Source organism: Sapajus apella, unplaced genomic scaffold, assembly GCF_009761245.1.
Source record: "Sapajus apella isolate SASKATOON/1434 unplaced genomic scaffold, GSC_monkey_1.0 scaffold6, whole genome shotgun sequence".
NCBI lineage: Eukaryota > Metazoa > Chordata > Mammalia > Primates > Cebidae > Sapajus > Sapajus apella.
In genome coordinates this window covers 79,942,690-79,960,929 of record NW_022436946.1, presented here as the reverse complement: position 1 = coordinate 79,960,929, position 18,240 = coordinate 79,942,690, and positions in this window count along the sequence as shown.

Genomic DNA, 18,240 nt, shown 5'->3' with positions numbered 1-18,240 from the left:
AGCAGCAAGGAGTTGGGAGAGGCTCCCTAACACATGGAAAGGGTAAGATAGTAAAAGCCCCTGGAGAGTCCACACTTCCCATAGGAACCTTTGCAATCCTGGGATTGGGAAAAACCTCTTGACCCCCTTGGGCCTCTAGACTGACACAGAGAGCTGCTTGGAGCAGAAGCACTGATCAAGACCACAGGGCACCCCACAGGCCTTGCATCCCTGAGCAGTCCAGCATCAACTGCCATAAATTCCAATAGAGGCCACAGTCTTAGTGTTTGGGAGCAATAAGCCCCCTCCCCTCCACATTTGCTTTTTATTAGACAAGACTATGCTCAGCTTCTGCTACAGCAACCCTGCCCTGTCCTTAACTTTCCAGGAAGGAACAATGCTGAGCTCTCCAGGGAAATACCAGCATAGCAACCCTGTGAATCCCCCTCCTGCTGCTGTGTCTAGCCAGGCAAGTCTCCCCAGCTTGGGCTCCCAGCATAGCAGCACTTCCCATGCCTTAACCCTGTGGGTGGGCATAGTGCTATGTTCCTGAAGGAAACACTCAGACGGAGGATCATGGGGCTCCCTATCCTCCACTGTGCCTAGCCAGGCAGTTCTCACTAGCTTGGGTTCCCAGCATGGTGGCTTCACCCTTATCTGAACATTGCTGGAGGACACAGATCTCTGTTCTCCCACTTGCTTGACTCACTGGCTTGGCAGCACCTTAGCAGAAAAGGAGCCTCCACTCTCCAAAAACTGAGAATGCTGAGATGTGTGAGCTTGTGGACCAGTGTGGAAGCAGGGAGTGCCTCCTTCTACAGGGACAGCACAGGAAGGAAGGTTGTCTGCCAGCTGCAGGCTCTGCCTGAGAAAGTCCCCATGGCCCAGAACATCTAATAAAAGAAATGCAGGCATGGCTCCAGTGATCAGGGGGACTCCTTCAAAGCACAGGAATGAACATGGTGAATGGTTATCTCTCCACCACCCTACCACAGAAGCACTCTAGTAAACACGCTGAGCTGCAAAAGAGCTGCTTACCTAAGAGTGTATCTCCTAGCCATCACTCATAAGTGCCATCTACTGGATTGTAGCCAAAATTGCAACACCAAAAATATTTTGCCAATATACAGTACCTAAGAAGCCTAAGGCAGGAATCCAGCCACAAAAAAATGTTCTGTGCAGAGCATTGGACCTCTAAAAGCATTCAGAACTGAAGCCAACTGACTATTCAATTTATGCCACAGATTAAGGACCATCAGCCCTCACAGATGAGAAAGAACCAGTTCAAAAAGTCTGACATCTCAAAAACCCAGTGTCGCCTTAACCTCCAAAGGGACACATTACATCCCCAGTAATGGTTCTTAAACAGATTGAAGTGACTAAAATGTCAGTTGTAGAATTCATAATCTGGTTCGAAAAAAGCTCAGTGAACTCTAGCAATATTGGGCAAATTTTCATAGAATAGATTCTCAAAATGTTTTCCAAGTTACTTACCTTCTGTCCTCTCTCAGGAATGCCATTGAATTGTAGATTTGGTTTCAACATAATCATGTATTTTCTGAAGGTTTTGTTCATTGTTTAAATCTTTTTATTTTTGTCCAATTGAGCTTATTCAAATAACTGATCTTTCTGCATCTCAGATATTTTCCTCAGTTTGGTCTATTTTGCTGTTAATGTTTCTGCAAAGGGACATACTATCTCCTAGTAATGGTTCTTAAACAGATTGAAATGACTAAACTTTCAGTTGTAGAGTTCATAATCTGGATGACAAGAAGCCATCAGATCTTATCACTGAGATCTAGGAGAAAGCTGAAACCCAGTCCACAGAAACAAAATAATCCAGTAACAGAATCAGAGACAAAAGTAGTCATTTTAAGAAAGAACAAAACTGAATTTCTGGAACTAAAAAAATATCTACAAGAATTTCATATTACAGTCAGAAATATTAATAGAGAAATATATATTTGCAAACTATGTGTGCAACCAGGTTTTGATATCCAGAATCTATAAGGAATTTAAACAAATAAACAAGCAATAATAATAATCCAATTAAGAAATGGGCAAAAGATTTGAACAGACACTTCTTAAAAGAAGACATAAGTGCAGCCAACAAACATAAGAAAAAAAATACTTATCACTAATCATCAGAAAAATGCAAACCAAAACCACAGTGAGATATGATGTCACAATAGTCAGAATGGCTACTATGAAAAGTCAAAAACAACAGATGCTGGCAAGGCTATGAAGAAAGGGAACACTTATACATTGTTGGTAGGACTGCAAATTGGTTCAACTACTGTGGAAAGAAGTTGAGAAATTTCTCAAAGAACTTAAAGCAGAGCTACCATTCAATCCAACAATCCCATTACTGTATACATATACCTAAAGGAAAATAAATTATTCTACCAAAAGGGTACATGCATTCTTATGTTCCTTGCAGCACTATTCACAATAGCAAAGACATGGAATCAACCTAGATGACTATAAATGGTAAACTGGATAAGGAAACTATGGTACATGAACACCATGGAATGTTTTCTGCAGCAACATGAATGCAGCTGAAGACCATTATCCTAAGTGAATTAAGGGAATTAATGAAGAAACAAAAATGCAAAAACCCAAATACCGCATGTTGTCACTTACACATGGAAACTAAACAATGAATATACATGGAGGTGAATATGAGAACAATAGATACTAGGGAGGACCAGAGCAGGGAGGGAGGGAGTGGGCTATTAGACAGTTCACCACATAAGTTACAGGATCATTTGTACCCCAAACCTCAGCATCATGCAATATACCCATGTAATAAACCTGCACATGTATGATCTGAATCCCAAATACAAGTTAAACAAATAAATAAAGGAAATTACTTGAGTTTACCTCAAAGGTATATAGATACATTTGTTAAAAACTTTGTTAGTTTTGCAGACATTAGCATTGAATTATAATGATTACATTGTTACTTTACATTTTAAAATTTATTTTATTTGTTCACTAATCTTTGTTAATACATTATCCCAGTACTCATATTTAAGTACTTCTGAGACTAAACCTAGCACTTTTAATTATTCTGAAAGAACACTACAAAATTCTAAAATTAAAAAAAATTAATTTATACTCATGTTAAAAATAAAAAGAAAGAAAATGAAAACACAAAGCAAAGAAGGTGAAATTTGATATCATTGAAGCAGTTACAGATTACTCGAGTAATAATTTTAAACTATATTTATAGTCATTAAATATCAAAAATATTCTCCTTGTTTAATGTAGAAAATTCTTAAATGCAGAAGTTAATATTTATTTTAGCAATTTCTCTCTGGATCCTAAAATATGTTTAGTAGCAACCAAAATGTAACCATTTAAAGCCTGAAAAAACATATATGTAAATACTTACTTAATGGATTTTTAATTTTTTTATAACTTAATAAAGTTTTTAAACAATAGAAAATGGCCATTTTACAATTTTGGCCCAAGAAAAGATCCTTTCAAAAATCACACTTTTGGATGAATTTTAATATTATACAAAGTGAAACATATTAATAAACCATTTGGCAAAGAGAAACAAAGAACTCTGCACTTCACTTTGCCTGATACTGCCCTTTTTTGGCTCCCCTAACTTAAGGAAAGGAGTTGCAGTGGGAATTGTTGAATAATTTAGGGAGAGAGAGAGAGATTTTGGAAAGAACACTCAGAAATAGGGCATTTAATGGCTGATAAGAAACATGGGAACGAGAACAGTTTGGATACTATAAATAAGAAATAAGAAAGATTTCTGGACTGTCTCTTAAAAATGAGTAAACTCAAATTCACATAGTGTCAGAATTAACTTGATTTGTTTTTCAATGGAAAAATTAAAAAGTCAAAAATAAAGGAGCTTGGGTTTCTGCAGGACTGAATACTTCATGATATATAGGAATAACGATTATTTACTTCAAACTATTAGGTGACTACTCTTATGGTTGGATTTAAAGACATAAACTGCTAAACAACACTTTAGGCAAAGCTTTTTATTGCAATTGCTAAATCTACCAAGCAAAAACATAGGAATCAGTTGAAAATTTGACTATGCAGTAAGCCAAACTATAGTTTTTGAAACCAAATAAACTTACTTTATTCCCGGAATCATGCAAATATGTTTCCTATATTGATCAAATTAATCAGATGGAGATATTCTCCAAATTAGAAATAAGCATCTTATGTAGATCCTACACATGACTAAAGATCATACTAATTGTTTCAGAGTATGAGAAGCACTCTGAGGTCTGAGTGATCCCTGATAAGTCAGGATGGGGTAACTATCACTGCCTAACCTTTATCAAGTGTCTAGGAAAGCAGCAAAAGATCCTCAACTTTCTCTAGTTTTTAAATATCTTTACTGAACTTTATAATACTTGCATTCAATGGACTTCCCCAGAAGCCTAACTTCTGTTTGTTACCTTGTTTATATAAAATGGTATATTGCGGATTTCCAATAATTGATTTATAGGCAAATAAATTGATAGATACATAGATAGATAGATGCATAGATGAATAAACAAATAAACAAATAGGTATTGGAACAAAATTTGTTTATTAGTTGGGACCTGTCTGTGATTGCCAAATGCATCCTTTGCTTTGAGCTTTGTGAACAAAACCATTAACAGACAATCACATTATGGTCCCCCTGAGACCTGAACGAGCAAATGCACTCTTCTGTCTCACTGTGGCCGAGGAACCTAGATGCCAGACAGCGAATGGTTCAATACATCTTGAAATAAGGCAATTTGAATTAAGTTGAAATCTAAGGTTGATTTTCGATATTTTAAAGAACATACTGAATTCTGAGCCATTATTCTCCCTGCAGGTGCAATAAATACTTTTTTCCTTTAACATTAGCAAGTAAAAATTCTACAGTGTAGTATTTTCCCATTTTGAACACATTAAAAAGGAATGTTGAGTAAGTCAATGATAGCTGTATTCTCTGGAAGAAAGTGCATGACTTCACTGAGCGTAGGTATTACATATCTATAACCCATTGGTACTAACTAAATGAGTCTTTCAAATTTATATGTATAAATGTATATATTGTACATACATTATATTCTTATATGTAATATTCTATATATTCTTCAGTTTATATATACGCCAATTTATATATATATATACATACATTACTTAATATATTATGAATACATCAAAGTATATACTTTTATGGCTATCAGGTCGGTTTTTTATGGTAAAGTTGGTTAATGTGTTGCTAAATCCCTGGCTAAACCATGAGATTTCTCTTTCATCTACATGGTTTTAAATACATATATTGAGCTCTTTCATCAAAAATAAGACAAGTGTAGTTTTTGTTTGTTTGTTTCATAACAGGCATTTTCAAGGAGCCATTTATGTCACTTATCCTCTTGAATTCTGTATATGAGAAAGGTACAGGGAGCATTGACTGACTATGGGATAAAATCCCTTTTTGAGTAAGTCAGTACTTTTAAAATATCTCCTGTTAGAGGCCAATACACCATTCTGGACTCTGTTATTTATATTCTTACACAGCAACAAATCAAACCCATGGTTTTTATCATTTATTCATCATCCATTTTCTTATTTTAAATCAGTATTTATTAACACTAAAATATAGAGGGACATGTTAAAAAATTTACTATCTCTCTATGCCAGATACATGCCAAGAATTGGAAGCTCAGAGATATTCCCCTTAAGACAGGCAAAAATGCTGGCTAAATTATGTCAAAGAGAGTGACATTATTGTAAACCTTCACCTTTGATGAAGTGAGGGAGAATTTAACTTGAGAAAGATCAGTGTTCATGCCTGGATATTTCATGAAGATACTTTAGGATCTACTGTATAAGCTTGTATTTTTTTTTTCAAAAAGGGTCATAGTAAAAATATACATATGCATAAATGTGTGTTTTAATGAGACAGAAATAAAAGTTTTTATTGGAAGTAATTACTAGTCTCCTGTTTTTTAAGATTCCTTAACTGTCATGCAAAAAAATGATAGTTGATATCATCTTCAAGCCATTATGTAGTAAAAGACCTCCTGTCATTCACACATCACTCTTGACCACCAACTCAGGTCCCCAGGAACACTGAGGTACATACATATCACTGATAAGGAAAAAGGCTTTCTGAGAAAAAAGATGGGAGTGGCTGTAAGGATAGGTATATGTACACTGGAGAGAAGAAAATCCTAAAAAATGAGTTACTTCCCGGGCAAGAAAATCAAGCAAAAGTTGTTTACCAGTTGCTGTGGTAGGAAAACACTCACAAAGTTCCAGGGATGTGATACAGTGAGAGGGGTCATACCTGCAGAGCTACAAGGAGAGGTGAACTCACAAGAATGCTGGTGATATTGTTTGGATCCTTGTTCCCACTCAAATCTCATGTCAAATTGTAGTCCCCAGTGTTGGGGGAGGGGCCTGGCTAAAGTTGATTGGATCGTGGATGTGGATTTGCCATTTGCTGTTCTGTGATCATGAGTGAGTTCTCACAAGATCAGAACCTTTAAAAATGTGTTGCACCTACTCCTCTGTCCTCCACCTGCTCTGGCCATGTAAGACATGCCTGCTTCCTTTTTGCCTTTGAATATGATTGTGTTTCCTAAGGCTTCCCTAGCCGTACTTCATGCACAGCCTGCAGAACTGTGAGCCAAGTGAACTTTTTTTTTTTTGTAAGTTATCCTGTCTCAGGTAGTTTTTTATAGCAGTATGAGAATGAACTAATATAGCTTGGCTGAGGATGGGCAATAGAGATGACATTTGGGCACATTTAAAGGAATATCATACTGCACATGGAGTCTGAGGTATTCGGCTCTAGAATGTGCCACAGGCTAAGCCAGTTTCTATAAGTTTCTGCCCAATGATCAGATCCCACTCAAGGACAAGTCTGGGGGAGAACTATGGTGGAGCAATGTTGATTCATGCACAAGAACAGTGGTTGGCATAATTTATATATTCTAGGATCTGGAACATTTGCCCCAATCAGCAACAGAGTGTCACTACCACAGTCCAAAAGAAAACCCTTAAGGAAGATGTGACACAGAAACAGTATGAATCTTCCATTGCATGTTAGTCACCAAAAGGGAAATATGGGCAGGCAATGGAAAAGAATAACATTGGACTATAAACTTTCTGCTGTTCTACATAAAGAAAAACCTAGCAAAAGGAGTATTTGAAAGGGACACTTCTGATTTATATTTATGCCTTTTCAGTCAGTCCACCAAATACTTTACTTTTTCTTTTTGTTCTTCTGAGACAAGGTCTTTCTCTATATTGGAGTGCAGTGGCACAATCATGGCTCACTGCAGCCTCAACCTTCCTGGACTTAGGTGATTCTCCTGCCTTAGCGTCTTGAGTAACTGGGACTACAGGTACACACCACAATTCCTGGCTATTTTTTTTGTGGGTTTTTTTTTTCTTTTTTGTAGGGATGGGGTTTTGCCATGTTGCCCTGGTTGGTCTCAAACTCCTGGGCTCCAGCCATCTGCCTGCCTCAGCCTTCCGAAGTGCTGGGGTTACAGATGTGAGTGAGCGACTATACCCAACTAAATCCTTTACTTTTTAAATGCAGTTGGACTCCTTCATATCACATCTCAGAGAACATATTGTATCCCATCAGGTGAGGAAGTATTTGCTTTAGGCCTCCACACAGAATCACAGTCATTTGCTAAAAAGATGTATTGCATGACCCCTAACCCCCACTCTTGTTCCTTCAGTTTTTGTATCAGAGCCTCCCTTGTATAAATACACATTGCAAGTCTCTGTTATGGAAATTTCCATTCCCCATCCTCTTTGACCATCACTATGTTGAGTTAACTTGCACTGCTGTCAATATAGTCTTTGACAATATTTCACTGGTTCCCCTGGTCTTTTCAGAATTTCCACAAAAAAAAAGATTTTCTTTTGCCTTCACTACCTTAGCATCTCAGGTCTATGAACTCTCCTGTTTCAGTAGACTGGCCCTCCATTCTACCACAGACATAACACTCACATAATCATATTTTATATCAAGGGTTGGCAAAGTACAGCCCATTAGCCAAATCTGGCATGCAATCTGTTTTTTTTACAGCCCATGAAAAAGATAAAGTTTACATGTTTAGATGGTCACATTTAAAACGGTAATGTTAGTACCCACATTATGTCTTCAATTCTGCTTATTGGCCCACAAAGCCTAAAATATTTACTACCTGGCTTTTAAAGTAAAAGTTGCTGACCCTACTATAGATCTTATAATTTCTAATAACCATAGTTTTTCCTAGTCTTAATTTCTAAAAGTCATGCTGTGATTCACCACCTCCAACATTTCTAGTTTATTTCCTCTAGAATTCTGAATTCCCAAATCCTTTCATTTCATTAAGACCATCAGTACACAGATGTTACCATTATTTCAAAGTACCTCACTTACCTGCTGCAAGTTACATGCTTAATAAGTATTTGTTGGATGAATGAATGGGTGGGTTTCTTTACTCTGCCTCCAAAATTCCAAATTCCCTCAGGAGTCCTGTCATCTGAGTTCTGCCTTACTAAGTCATCATTAATTTGTCCATTCTCATTGCTCCTTCCCTTCACCCCACAGAAACATGTCTGTCCCTATTTGTTCTCCCCAGGTACAGACAATCCATTCCTAGAGTATAAATACTAAAGAATAAGCCTATGCTACAAATAGCAGATCTCAATTTTTGAGTAACTATTATGCACTGAGAACTTTAAACATAATCTTATTTGATCTTCCCAACAACTACATGAGATAAGTACAATTCATATTTTAGAGATTAAGAAACTAGGCCCCCAAGAGGTTAATTGCTCAATTTCACAGAGCATGTAAGTGTCAGAGTTCCAGCTAAGACCTGTAAGAGATTCAAATCATATGTTCCTTTCACTGTGTTGTGTGCTGTAAATGTCGAGGAATGACTCAAGGGCTGAGCATATCAGTTAACGATAGAGATAGATTTAGAGAGGCCGTGTTAAGGTTGAAAAGGGGGTTACATATCTTTAGGTAAAAGAGTTAAAAAAAAGGTGTTATACTATCCCTGGAGTAATACTTCCTTGAAAAGTTATGGATTAGCAAGTAATTCAGACTCATTCACCTGGCTGTTTAGTACTACAGCCCATAAGTCCTTTAAACACAACTTCATTTTTTCCAAATATTACTGTATATCAAGAACCTCAGCTGTGTTCTATAACCTCATAATTTTCTAACTGGAAAAGCATGATAACATGATGGGAAGATCCTCCCACTGAACCATGGAGGGTCCACTTCTTGCTTTCTTCCAAATACATAGAGGATTGAGCTTACAAAAAAAAGGCACTTAATATGATAATTAATCTGAGGTTAAAAAGTATTTTTAATTAATGGCTCAATACATTTTCTTACCCTCCTTTTTTTCAGGAGCAATTAACATAGCTCTTTTTTTCTTCTAGCCTACAGTTTTCTAATAGGACTGTAACCAGTTCTAACAAAGAAAGAAGGCAATTTCAATGTGTAGTTAAAAAATTATTGAGCATGACCTATAAAATTTATTATTCATATTACTGCTCTTTTTAAGACTTTTTTTTAAGGTTCTCTCTACTTTTCAATGCTCTCACAGCAATCTGTGATGCCTCAATCCTCTTTAAGAGTGTCTAAATTCTCTGCAAATACCATGTACATCCTGTGACACTGACATTCTCCTGATTTCTTGATCTTTGCCATGTCCAGTTAGGTATTTATATTCATCAAGCCAGCATCCTCACTGAGCTTCACTTGACATCTATTTCTGTGTGGGTTTATATCAAATAGTCTAATAGTAATAACTAATTTTAAAATAAAATTTGTTTTCTATGTGTACACTTCCTCAAGACATTCTTATTCAAGCCAACTTTCTCCTAAAGTTGGAGCAACAAACTCTTAACAAACATGTAAGGTACTCTCTGTAGGTGTAAGTCAGAAGAAATAAGAATTTTCTTAAGCACTTCTTTTTTTTTTTTTTCTTCCCCAATATTAATAACTTCTGTGACCAATAGCTGAGTGATGGAAAGATTAGGATTAGGAAGTGGAGATTTGCTCATTAGATAAGGATACTTAGAAAGCCATGAATACAAAACACCCTTCTTTTCTTCCATTGTAATTCGCTTAAATCCAAATACGGTATTTATCATCTTTGAGGATTGCATATTCATTAGTAATGTAAAATAAATAAATACAATTTTAGGTCTGAGTCCTCTATTTCCTTCTCTTTTTAAAAAATTATACTTTAAATTTTGGAAGACATGTGTAGAATGTGCAGGTTTGTTACATAGGTATACACCTGTCATGATGGTTTGTTGCACCCATCAACCCATCATCTACATTAGGTATTTCTCCTAATGCTATCCCTCCCCTAGCGCCCCACTCCCTGAAAGACCCCAGTGTGTGATGTTCCTCTAGTAGTATTCTTGTGTTCTTATTGTTCAGCTACCACTTATGAGTGAGAACATGCAGTGTTTGGTTTTCTGTTCCTGTTACAGTTTGCTGAGAATGATGGTTTTCAGATTAATCCATGTCCCTGCAAAGGACATAAACTCATCCCTTTTTTTTTATAGCTGCATAGTATTCCATGGTGTATATATGCCACAATTTTCTTTATCTAGTCTATCACTGAGGGGCATTTGGGCTGGTCCCAAGTCTTTGCTATTGTGAATAGTGCTGCAATAAACATATGTGTCATGTATCTTTATAGTAGAATGATTTCTAACCCTTTGGGTATATACCCAGTAATGGGATTGCTGAGTCAAATGGTATTTCTAGCTCTAGATCCTTGAGGTATGGCCACACTGTTTTCCACAATGGTTGAACTAAATTACACTCCCATCAACGTTGTAAAAGTGTCCCTATTTCTCCACATCCACTCCAGCATCTGTTGTTTCCCGACTTTTTAATGATCACCATACTAACTGGCATGAGATGGTATCTCCACAGCAAAAGAAACTATCATCAGAGTGAACAGGCAACCTACAGAATGGGAGAAAAAAAATATTTTTCCCATTTATTTTATTGCATTTTCAGTTTTGGGGTACATGTGAAGAACATGCAAGATTGTTGCATAGGTACACACATCGCAGTGTGATTTGCTGCCTTCCTCCCCATCACCTACATCTGGCATCTCTCCCCTTGCTATCTCTCCCCAGCTCCCCACCCCCCACCGTCCCTCCCCTATTTCCCCCCAACTGACCCCAGCGTGTAGTGCTCTTGATTTGCATTTCTCTAATAACCAGTGATGATGAGCTTTTTTTCATATAGTTTTTGGCTGCATTAATGTCTTCTTTTGAGAAATGTCTGTTCATATCCTTCCTGCACTTTTGAATGGGCTTGTCTGTTTGTTTTTTCTTGTAAATTTGTTTAAGTTCTTTGTAGATTCTGGATATTAGCCCTTTGTCAGATGGATAAATTGCAAAATTTTTCTCCCATTCTGTAGGTTGCCTGTTCACTCTGATGATAGTTTCTTTTGCTGTGGAGAAGCCCTTTAGTTTATTGATTTCCATTTGTCAATTTTGATTTTTGTTGCCATTGCTTTTAGTGTTTTATTCATGAAGTCTTTTCCCATGCCTATGTCCTGAATACTATTGCCTTGGTTTCTTTCTAGGGTTTTTATGGTATTAGGTCTTACATTTAAGGCTTTAATCCTTGAGTTAATTTTTGTATAAGATGTAAGGAAGGGGTCCAGTTTCAGTTTTCTGCCTATAGCTAGCCAGTTTTCCCAACACCATTTATTAAATAGGGAATACTTTCCCCATTGCTGATTTTGTCAGATTTTTCAAAGATCAGACAGTTGTAGATGTTTGGCATTATTTCTGAGGCCTCTGTTCTGTTTCATTGGTCTATATATTTGTTTTGATACCAGTGTCATGCTGTTTTGGTTACTGTATCCTTGTAGTATAGTTTGAAGTTAGGTAGCATAATGCCTCTAACTTTGTTCATTTTGCTTAAGATTGTCTTGGCTATATGGGCTCTTTTTTGGTTCCATATGAAATTTAAAGTAGTCTTTCCTACTTCTGCGAAGCAAGTGAATGGTAGCTTGATGGAGATAGCATTAAATCTATAAATTACTTTGAGCAGTATGGCCGTTTTCACAAGATTGACTCTTCCTATCCATGAGCATGTAATGTTTTTTCATTTGTTTGTGTCCTCTCTTACTCCCTTGATCAGTGGTTTGTAATTCTCCTTGAAGAGTTCCTTTTCATCCCTTGTAAGTTGTATTCCTGGGTGTTTTATTCTCTTTGTAGCAAATGTAAATGGGCTTTCAAGCATGATTTGGCTTTCTGTTCCTCTGTTGGTGTATAGGATTGCTTGTGATTTTTGCACATTGATTTTGTATCCTGAGACTCTGCTGAAGTTGCTTTTCAGCTTAAGGAGATTTTGAGCCGAGATGATGGGGTCTTGTAAATATACCATCATGTCATTTGCAATCACAAACAATTTGACCTCCCTCTTTCTATTTGAATACGCTTTATTTATTTCTCTTGCCTGATTCCCCTGATCAGAACTTCCAATTCTATGTTGATTAGGAGGGGTGAGAGAGGGCATCCTTGTCTTATTCTAGTTTTCAAAGGGAATGCTTCCAGCTTTTGCTTCTTCAGTATGATACTGGTTGTGGATTTGTTATAAATAGCTCTTATTTTGAGATACATTCCATGAATACCTACTTTATTGAGTTTTTAGAATGAAGTGGTGTTGAATTTTATCAAAGACCTTTTCTGCATCTATTGCAATAATCATGTGGTTTTTGTCATTGGTTCTGTTTATGTGATGAATTATGTTTATTGATTTTTGTATGTTGAACCAGCCTTGCATCCCAGGGATGAAGCCAACTTGATTGTGATGGATAAGCTTTTGCCAGTATTTTATTGAGAATTTTTGCATTGATGTTTATTAAGAATATTGGTCTGAAATTTTTGTTGTTTTTGTTGTGTCTCTGCCAGGTTTAGGTATTAGGATAATTCTGGCCACACGAAATGAATTAGGGAGAGGTCCCTTATTTTTCTATTGTTAGGGATTTTTCTCTCTTTCTTCTTTATTTGTCTGGCTAGTTGTCTATTTCGTTATCTTTTTTTTTTTTTTTAAAGCAACTCCTGGATTCATTGATGTTTTGAAGGATTTTTTATATCTCTATTTCCTTAAGTTCTTCTCTGATCTTGGTTATGTGTTGTCTTCTGCTAGCTTTAGAATTTGTTTCCTCTTGTTTTTCTAGTTCTTTGTAATTGTGATGTTAGTGTGTTGATTTTAGATCTTTCCTGCTTTCTGATATGGGCCTTTAGTGCTATAAATTTTCTTCTAAACCCTGCTAACTGAGTCCCAGAGATTCTGTAACATCGTGTCTTTATTCTCATTGGTTTCCAACAACTTATTTATTTCTGCCTTAATTTTGTTATTTATCCCATGATCATTCAGGAACAGGTTTCAGTTTCCATGTAGTTGTGCAGTTTTGAGTAAATTTCTTAATTCTGAGTTCTAATTTGATTTCACTGTGTTCTTAGAGACTGTTTGTTATAATTTCTGTTCTTTTGCATTTGCTGAGGAGTGTTTTACTTCCAATTATGTGGTCAATTTTAGAATATGTGTGATGTGGTGCTTAGAAGAATTTATATTCTGTTGATTTGGGGTGGAGAGTTTTGCAGATATCTATTAGATCTGCTTGGTACAGAACTGTGTTCGTGTCCTGAATATCCTTGTTAATTTTCTGTCTCATTGATCTGCCTAATATTGACAGTGTGGTGTTAAAGTCTCCCACTATTATTTGGTAGGAGTCTAAGTCTCTTTGTATGACTCTATGCACTTCCTTTATGAATCTGGGTGCTCCTGTATTCAGTGCATATATATTTAGGATAGTTAGCTCTTTTTGTTGAATTGATTTCTTTACCATTGTATAATGTCCTTCTTCATCTTTTTTGATATTTGTTGGTTTAAAGTCTATTTAATCAGAGACTAGGATTGCAATCCATGTTTTTTTAATTTGCTTTCAATTTGTTATTAAATATTTCTGCATCCCTTTATTTTGAGCCCATACGTGTGTTTGCACATGAGATGGGTCTCCTGAATACAGCACACTGATGGGTTTTGACTCTATCCCATTTGCCAGCCTGTGTCTTTTAATTGGGGCATTTAGCCTGTTTACATTTCAGGTTAATAATCTTATGTGTGAATTTGATCCTTTCATTATGATGCTAGCTGTTTATTTTGCTTGTTAGTTAATGCAGTTTCTTCGTAGTGTTGATAGTCTTTACAATTTGGTGTGTTTCTGCAGTGGCTGGTACTGAGTTTTCTTTTCCATGTTTGGTGCTTCCTTCAGGAGCTCTCATAAGCAGTCCTTGTGGTTACAAAATTTCTTCACATTTGCTTGTCTGAAAATGATTTTAGTTCTCCTTAGCTTATCATGCTTAGTTTGGCTGAATATTAAAATTCTGGGTTGAAAATGTTTTTGTTAAGAATGTTGAATATTGGCCCCCATTCTCTTCTGGCTTGTAACTTCCCTGTAGAGTGAATCACTCTTGGTCTGATGGGCTTTCCTTTGTGGGTAGCCGGACTTTTCTCTCTGACTGCCCTTAACAGTTTTTCCTTAATTTCAAACTTGGTTAATCTGATGATTATGTGTCTTGGGGTTACTCTTCTCAAGGAATGTCTTTCTGGTGTTCACTGAAGTTCTTGAATTTGAATGTTGGTCTGTCTTGCCAGCCAGAACTCTACTGTATGAGGTATCTATCAGCCCCGTCCAGGAGGTGTCTCCTAGTCAGGAGGCATAGGAGCCAGGAACCCACTTGAAGAGGCAGTCTGTTCATTAGCAGAGATCAAGTGCTATTTTGGGAGATTCACTGATCCCTTCAGAGCCAGCAGGCAGAAATGTTTAAGTCTGCAGAAGCTGCACTCATAGCCACCCTTTTTCCTAGGTGCTCTGTCCCCGAGAGATGGGAGTTTTTCTTTTCTTTTTTTGGAGATAGAGTTTCATTCTTGTTGCCCAGTCTGGTGCAATGGTACAATCTCAGCTCACTGCAACCTCCACCTCCTGGGTTCAAGTGAGTTTTCTGCCTTAGCCTCCTGAGAAGCTGGGATTACAGGTACCAGCCACCACATCCAGCTAATTTTTGTATTTTTAGTAGAGATGAGGCTTCACCATGTTGGCCAGGCTGATCTTGAACTCCTGACCTTAGGTCATCCACCAGCCTCAGCCTTCCAAAATGTTGGGATTATGGGTGCAAGCCACTGCACCCAACTGATAATTTTATCTATAAGCCGCTGACTGGGGCTACTGCCTTTCTTTTAGAAATGCCCCGCCCAGAGAGCAGGAATCTAGAGAGGCATTCTGGCTAGAGCAGCTTTGCTGAGCTGTGGTGAGCTCCACCCATTTCGAACCCGGCAGTTTGTGTACCCTGTGAGGGAAAACCACCTACTCAAGCCTCAGTAATGGTGGACACCCCTCCCCCAACCAAGCTAGAGCGTCCAAGGTTGACTTCAGACTGCTGCGCTGGAAGCGAGAATTTGAAGCTAGTGAATCTTAGCTTGTTGGGCTCTGTGTGGGTGGGAGCTTCTGAGCTAGGCCAGTTGGCTCCCTGGATTCAGCCCCCTTTTTAGGGCAGTGAATGGTTCTGTCTCACTGGCATTCCAGGTGCCACTGTGGTATGAAAAAAAACCGCCTGCAGCTAGCTCAGTGTCTGCCCAAAAGGCCACCTAGTTTTGTGCTTGAAACTCAGAGTCCTGGTGGTGTAGGCACCTGAGGTAATCTCCTGGTCTGCAGGTTGTGAAGACCATGGGAAAACCACTGTATCTGGTCTGGAATGCACTATTCCTCATGGCACAGTCCCTCATTGCTTTCCTTGGCTAGGGGAGGGAGGTCCTCGACCCCTTGTGCTTCCTTGGTGAGGTGACGCCCCATCCTGCTTTGTGTCACTCTCTATGGGCTGCATCCACTGTCTAACCAGTCCAAGTGAGATGAGCCAGGTACTTCAGGAATTGCAGAAATCATCCGCCTTCTGCACTGATCTCTCTAGGAGCTGCAGAGTAGAGCTGTTCCTGTACTGCCATCTTGTCAGCCACCCCTGAGTCCTCTAGGAAACCCTTTTTTTACATTGACATTCGTCGAATATTTAGTACCCTTCCAAGGTCTATACTCTACATGTATTAACTTATTTAGTACTCAAAGTAATTCCATTATTGTCCCCATTTGTACAAAAAAAGTAACCAACTGAAGGTCAAAGAGATTGAATAAATTGCTTTAGCTCACACAGCTAAAAAGCCTGAAATCAAATATAAATTCAGTCAATCTCACTTTAAACATCATTTAACCATAAAAATATATATTGCCTTGGAGTTGTTAATTGGTAATAGACTTCTTGAAGAAAGTTTACTGCATTCTTCTGAGGGTGAACAGGGTGATTTCATAAATAGCAGCCTTATTAAAATATGGTTTACTTTTGTTCTTCGTAATCAATCTATATGGAGTCACCAAATTGCTGGAGACAAGTTTTCAATTTGTCTCCCAAAGATTCCTGTTCAACCTTTATGCTAATCTTTCTATTGGCCTTACTGTTTCAACTTAAGGCTTTAAAATATGCAAAAATATAAGTACATACTTCTATACTAATATATTTTCCTGTTATAGCTCCCAACCATTTCTAGAACAATAGTTGGGACATAAAAGCACTAAATACTGTCTTAATATGAAAGAGATTTTCATAGAGAAAAGAATTTTCTGAGGCTAGTGAGGAGGATACTTATCCCAATTTCAACTCAATAAATACAGTAAAATGTTTACAAATTTATATATTTATAACAATTATAAACATGTATTTTGAAGTGTATAGTTACATAATGTATAGTTAATACAATAAATTTTATAATTTTAACTCTCATATTTTACATTCTTTGATTAGTCTATTTTTACATTACTGATAAAGATATATCTGAGACTGAGCAATTTATAAAGAAAAAGAGGTTTAATGAACTCACAGTTCCATGTGGCTAGGGAGGCCTCACAATCATGATGAAAGCCATATCTTACATGGCAGTAGGGAAGAAAGAATGAGAGCCAAGAGAAAGCGGTTTCTTCTATAAAACCATCAGTTCTCATGGGACTTATTCACTACAAGAACAGTATAGGGGAATGGCCCCCATGATACAATTATCTCCCACTGGGTCCTTCCCACATCATGTGGGATTCATGGGAGCTACAATTCAAGATGAGATTTGAGTGGGAACACAACCAAACCCTATCAATTCTATACCATACATCTTTGTGTTGACAATAGCCTGTTCTTTTTGCATAGAAGGCAGTTTTGTTGATGATATTAACCCTTATGATATCTTCATCCTTTTATTCATCAAGAAGATATTGAAGACAGAGGCAAAATTGCAAGGAAGTTTATTTCCCACAGCAAAAAGCAAATGCTTATTTAATATATAGTTCAAGGTCCCAGACTTTATACAGTTTTTCATAAATACAAAAATGTCATTTTATATCTTTAAATCATTAATTCACTACAATTTGAATCCCATGTCATTGGAGCAAAAAATTTATACCCAAATGAAAACATTTTGTAAAAACAAGCAAATTAATCATCTTTTTTCTCCATTTGTTCAGGTCTTCTGACATTCCTCAGCTCACTTGTCTCATATCCCTCAGTTCTCAATTATAGATCCAAAAAGGAGGTGGCACAGTGGGTATTACTGTGAATAAGGCTGAATTCAGGGTATAGAAACACACATGCATGCGCACACACACATGGAAACTTGTTTTTATTTTGTGGAAAACATACCTAATTGTAATGTTGTTTGTTTTGCCAAGTGCCATGTCCAATCATGCTCAAAGAAATCTTTCAGCTGCTGCTGGAAAGAGGGCTTGCTTATATAGTTGCTCTCTTATTGCTACTAGTGATAAGCCCAATTTACCTTCTCAGTACATATCTCTTTTACCTTTGCTTGAAATTTCTTATGAAAGAGACAGCCCGATCCCTTGTGTATGTGTGAGTGCTGTGTTTGTGTTTGTTTCAGTGTGTTTCCTTGACCTACTTTAACTCTTAGGATGATCAACAACCACTCAAAATACTCAACCATTTTTTGCTCTCCAACTTCGTTCTTTTAGAGAGAAAAATTCGGCTGCAGCTGTTTTCCTCTGCAAGGCTCTATTATGCTTAAAGTCCATAGTTGAGTAAGAAAATGAATTTCTAGAAATATGTTTTCTGGATTTTTGTGCAATATTAGTACACTAAAGGATTATTTTTGCTGTATGTATGCATATTTTATGGAAAAATATT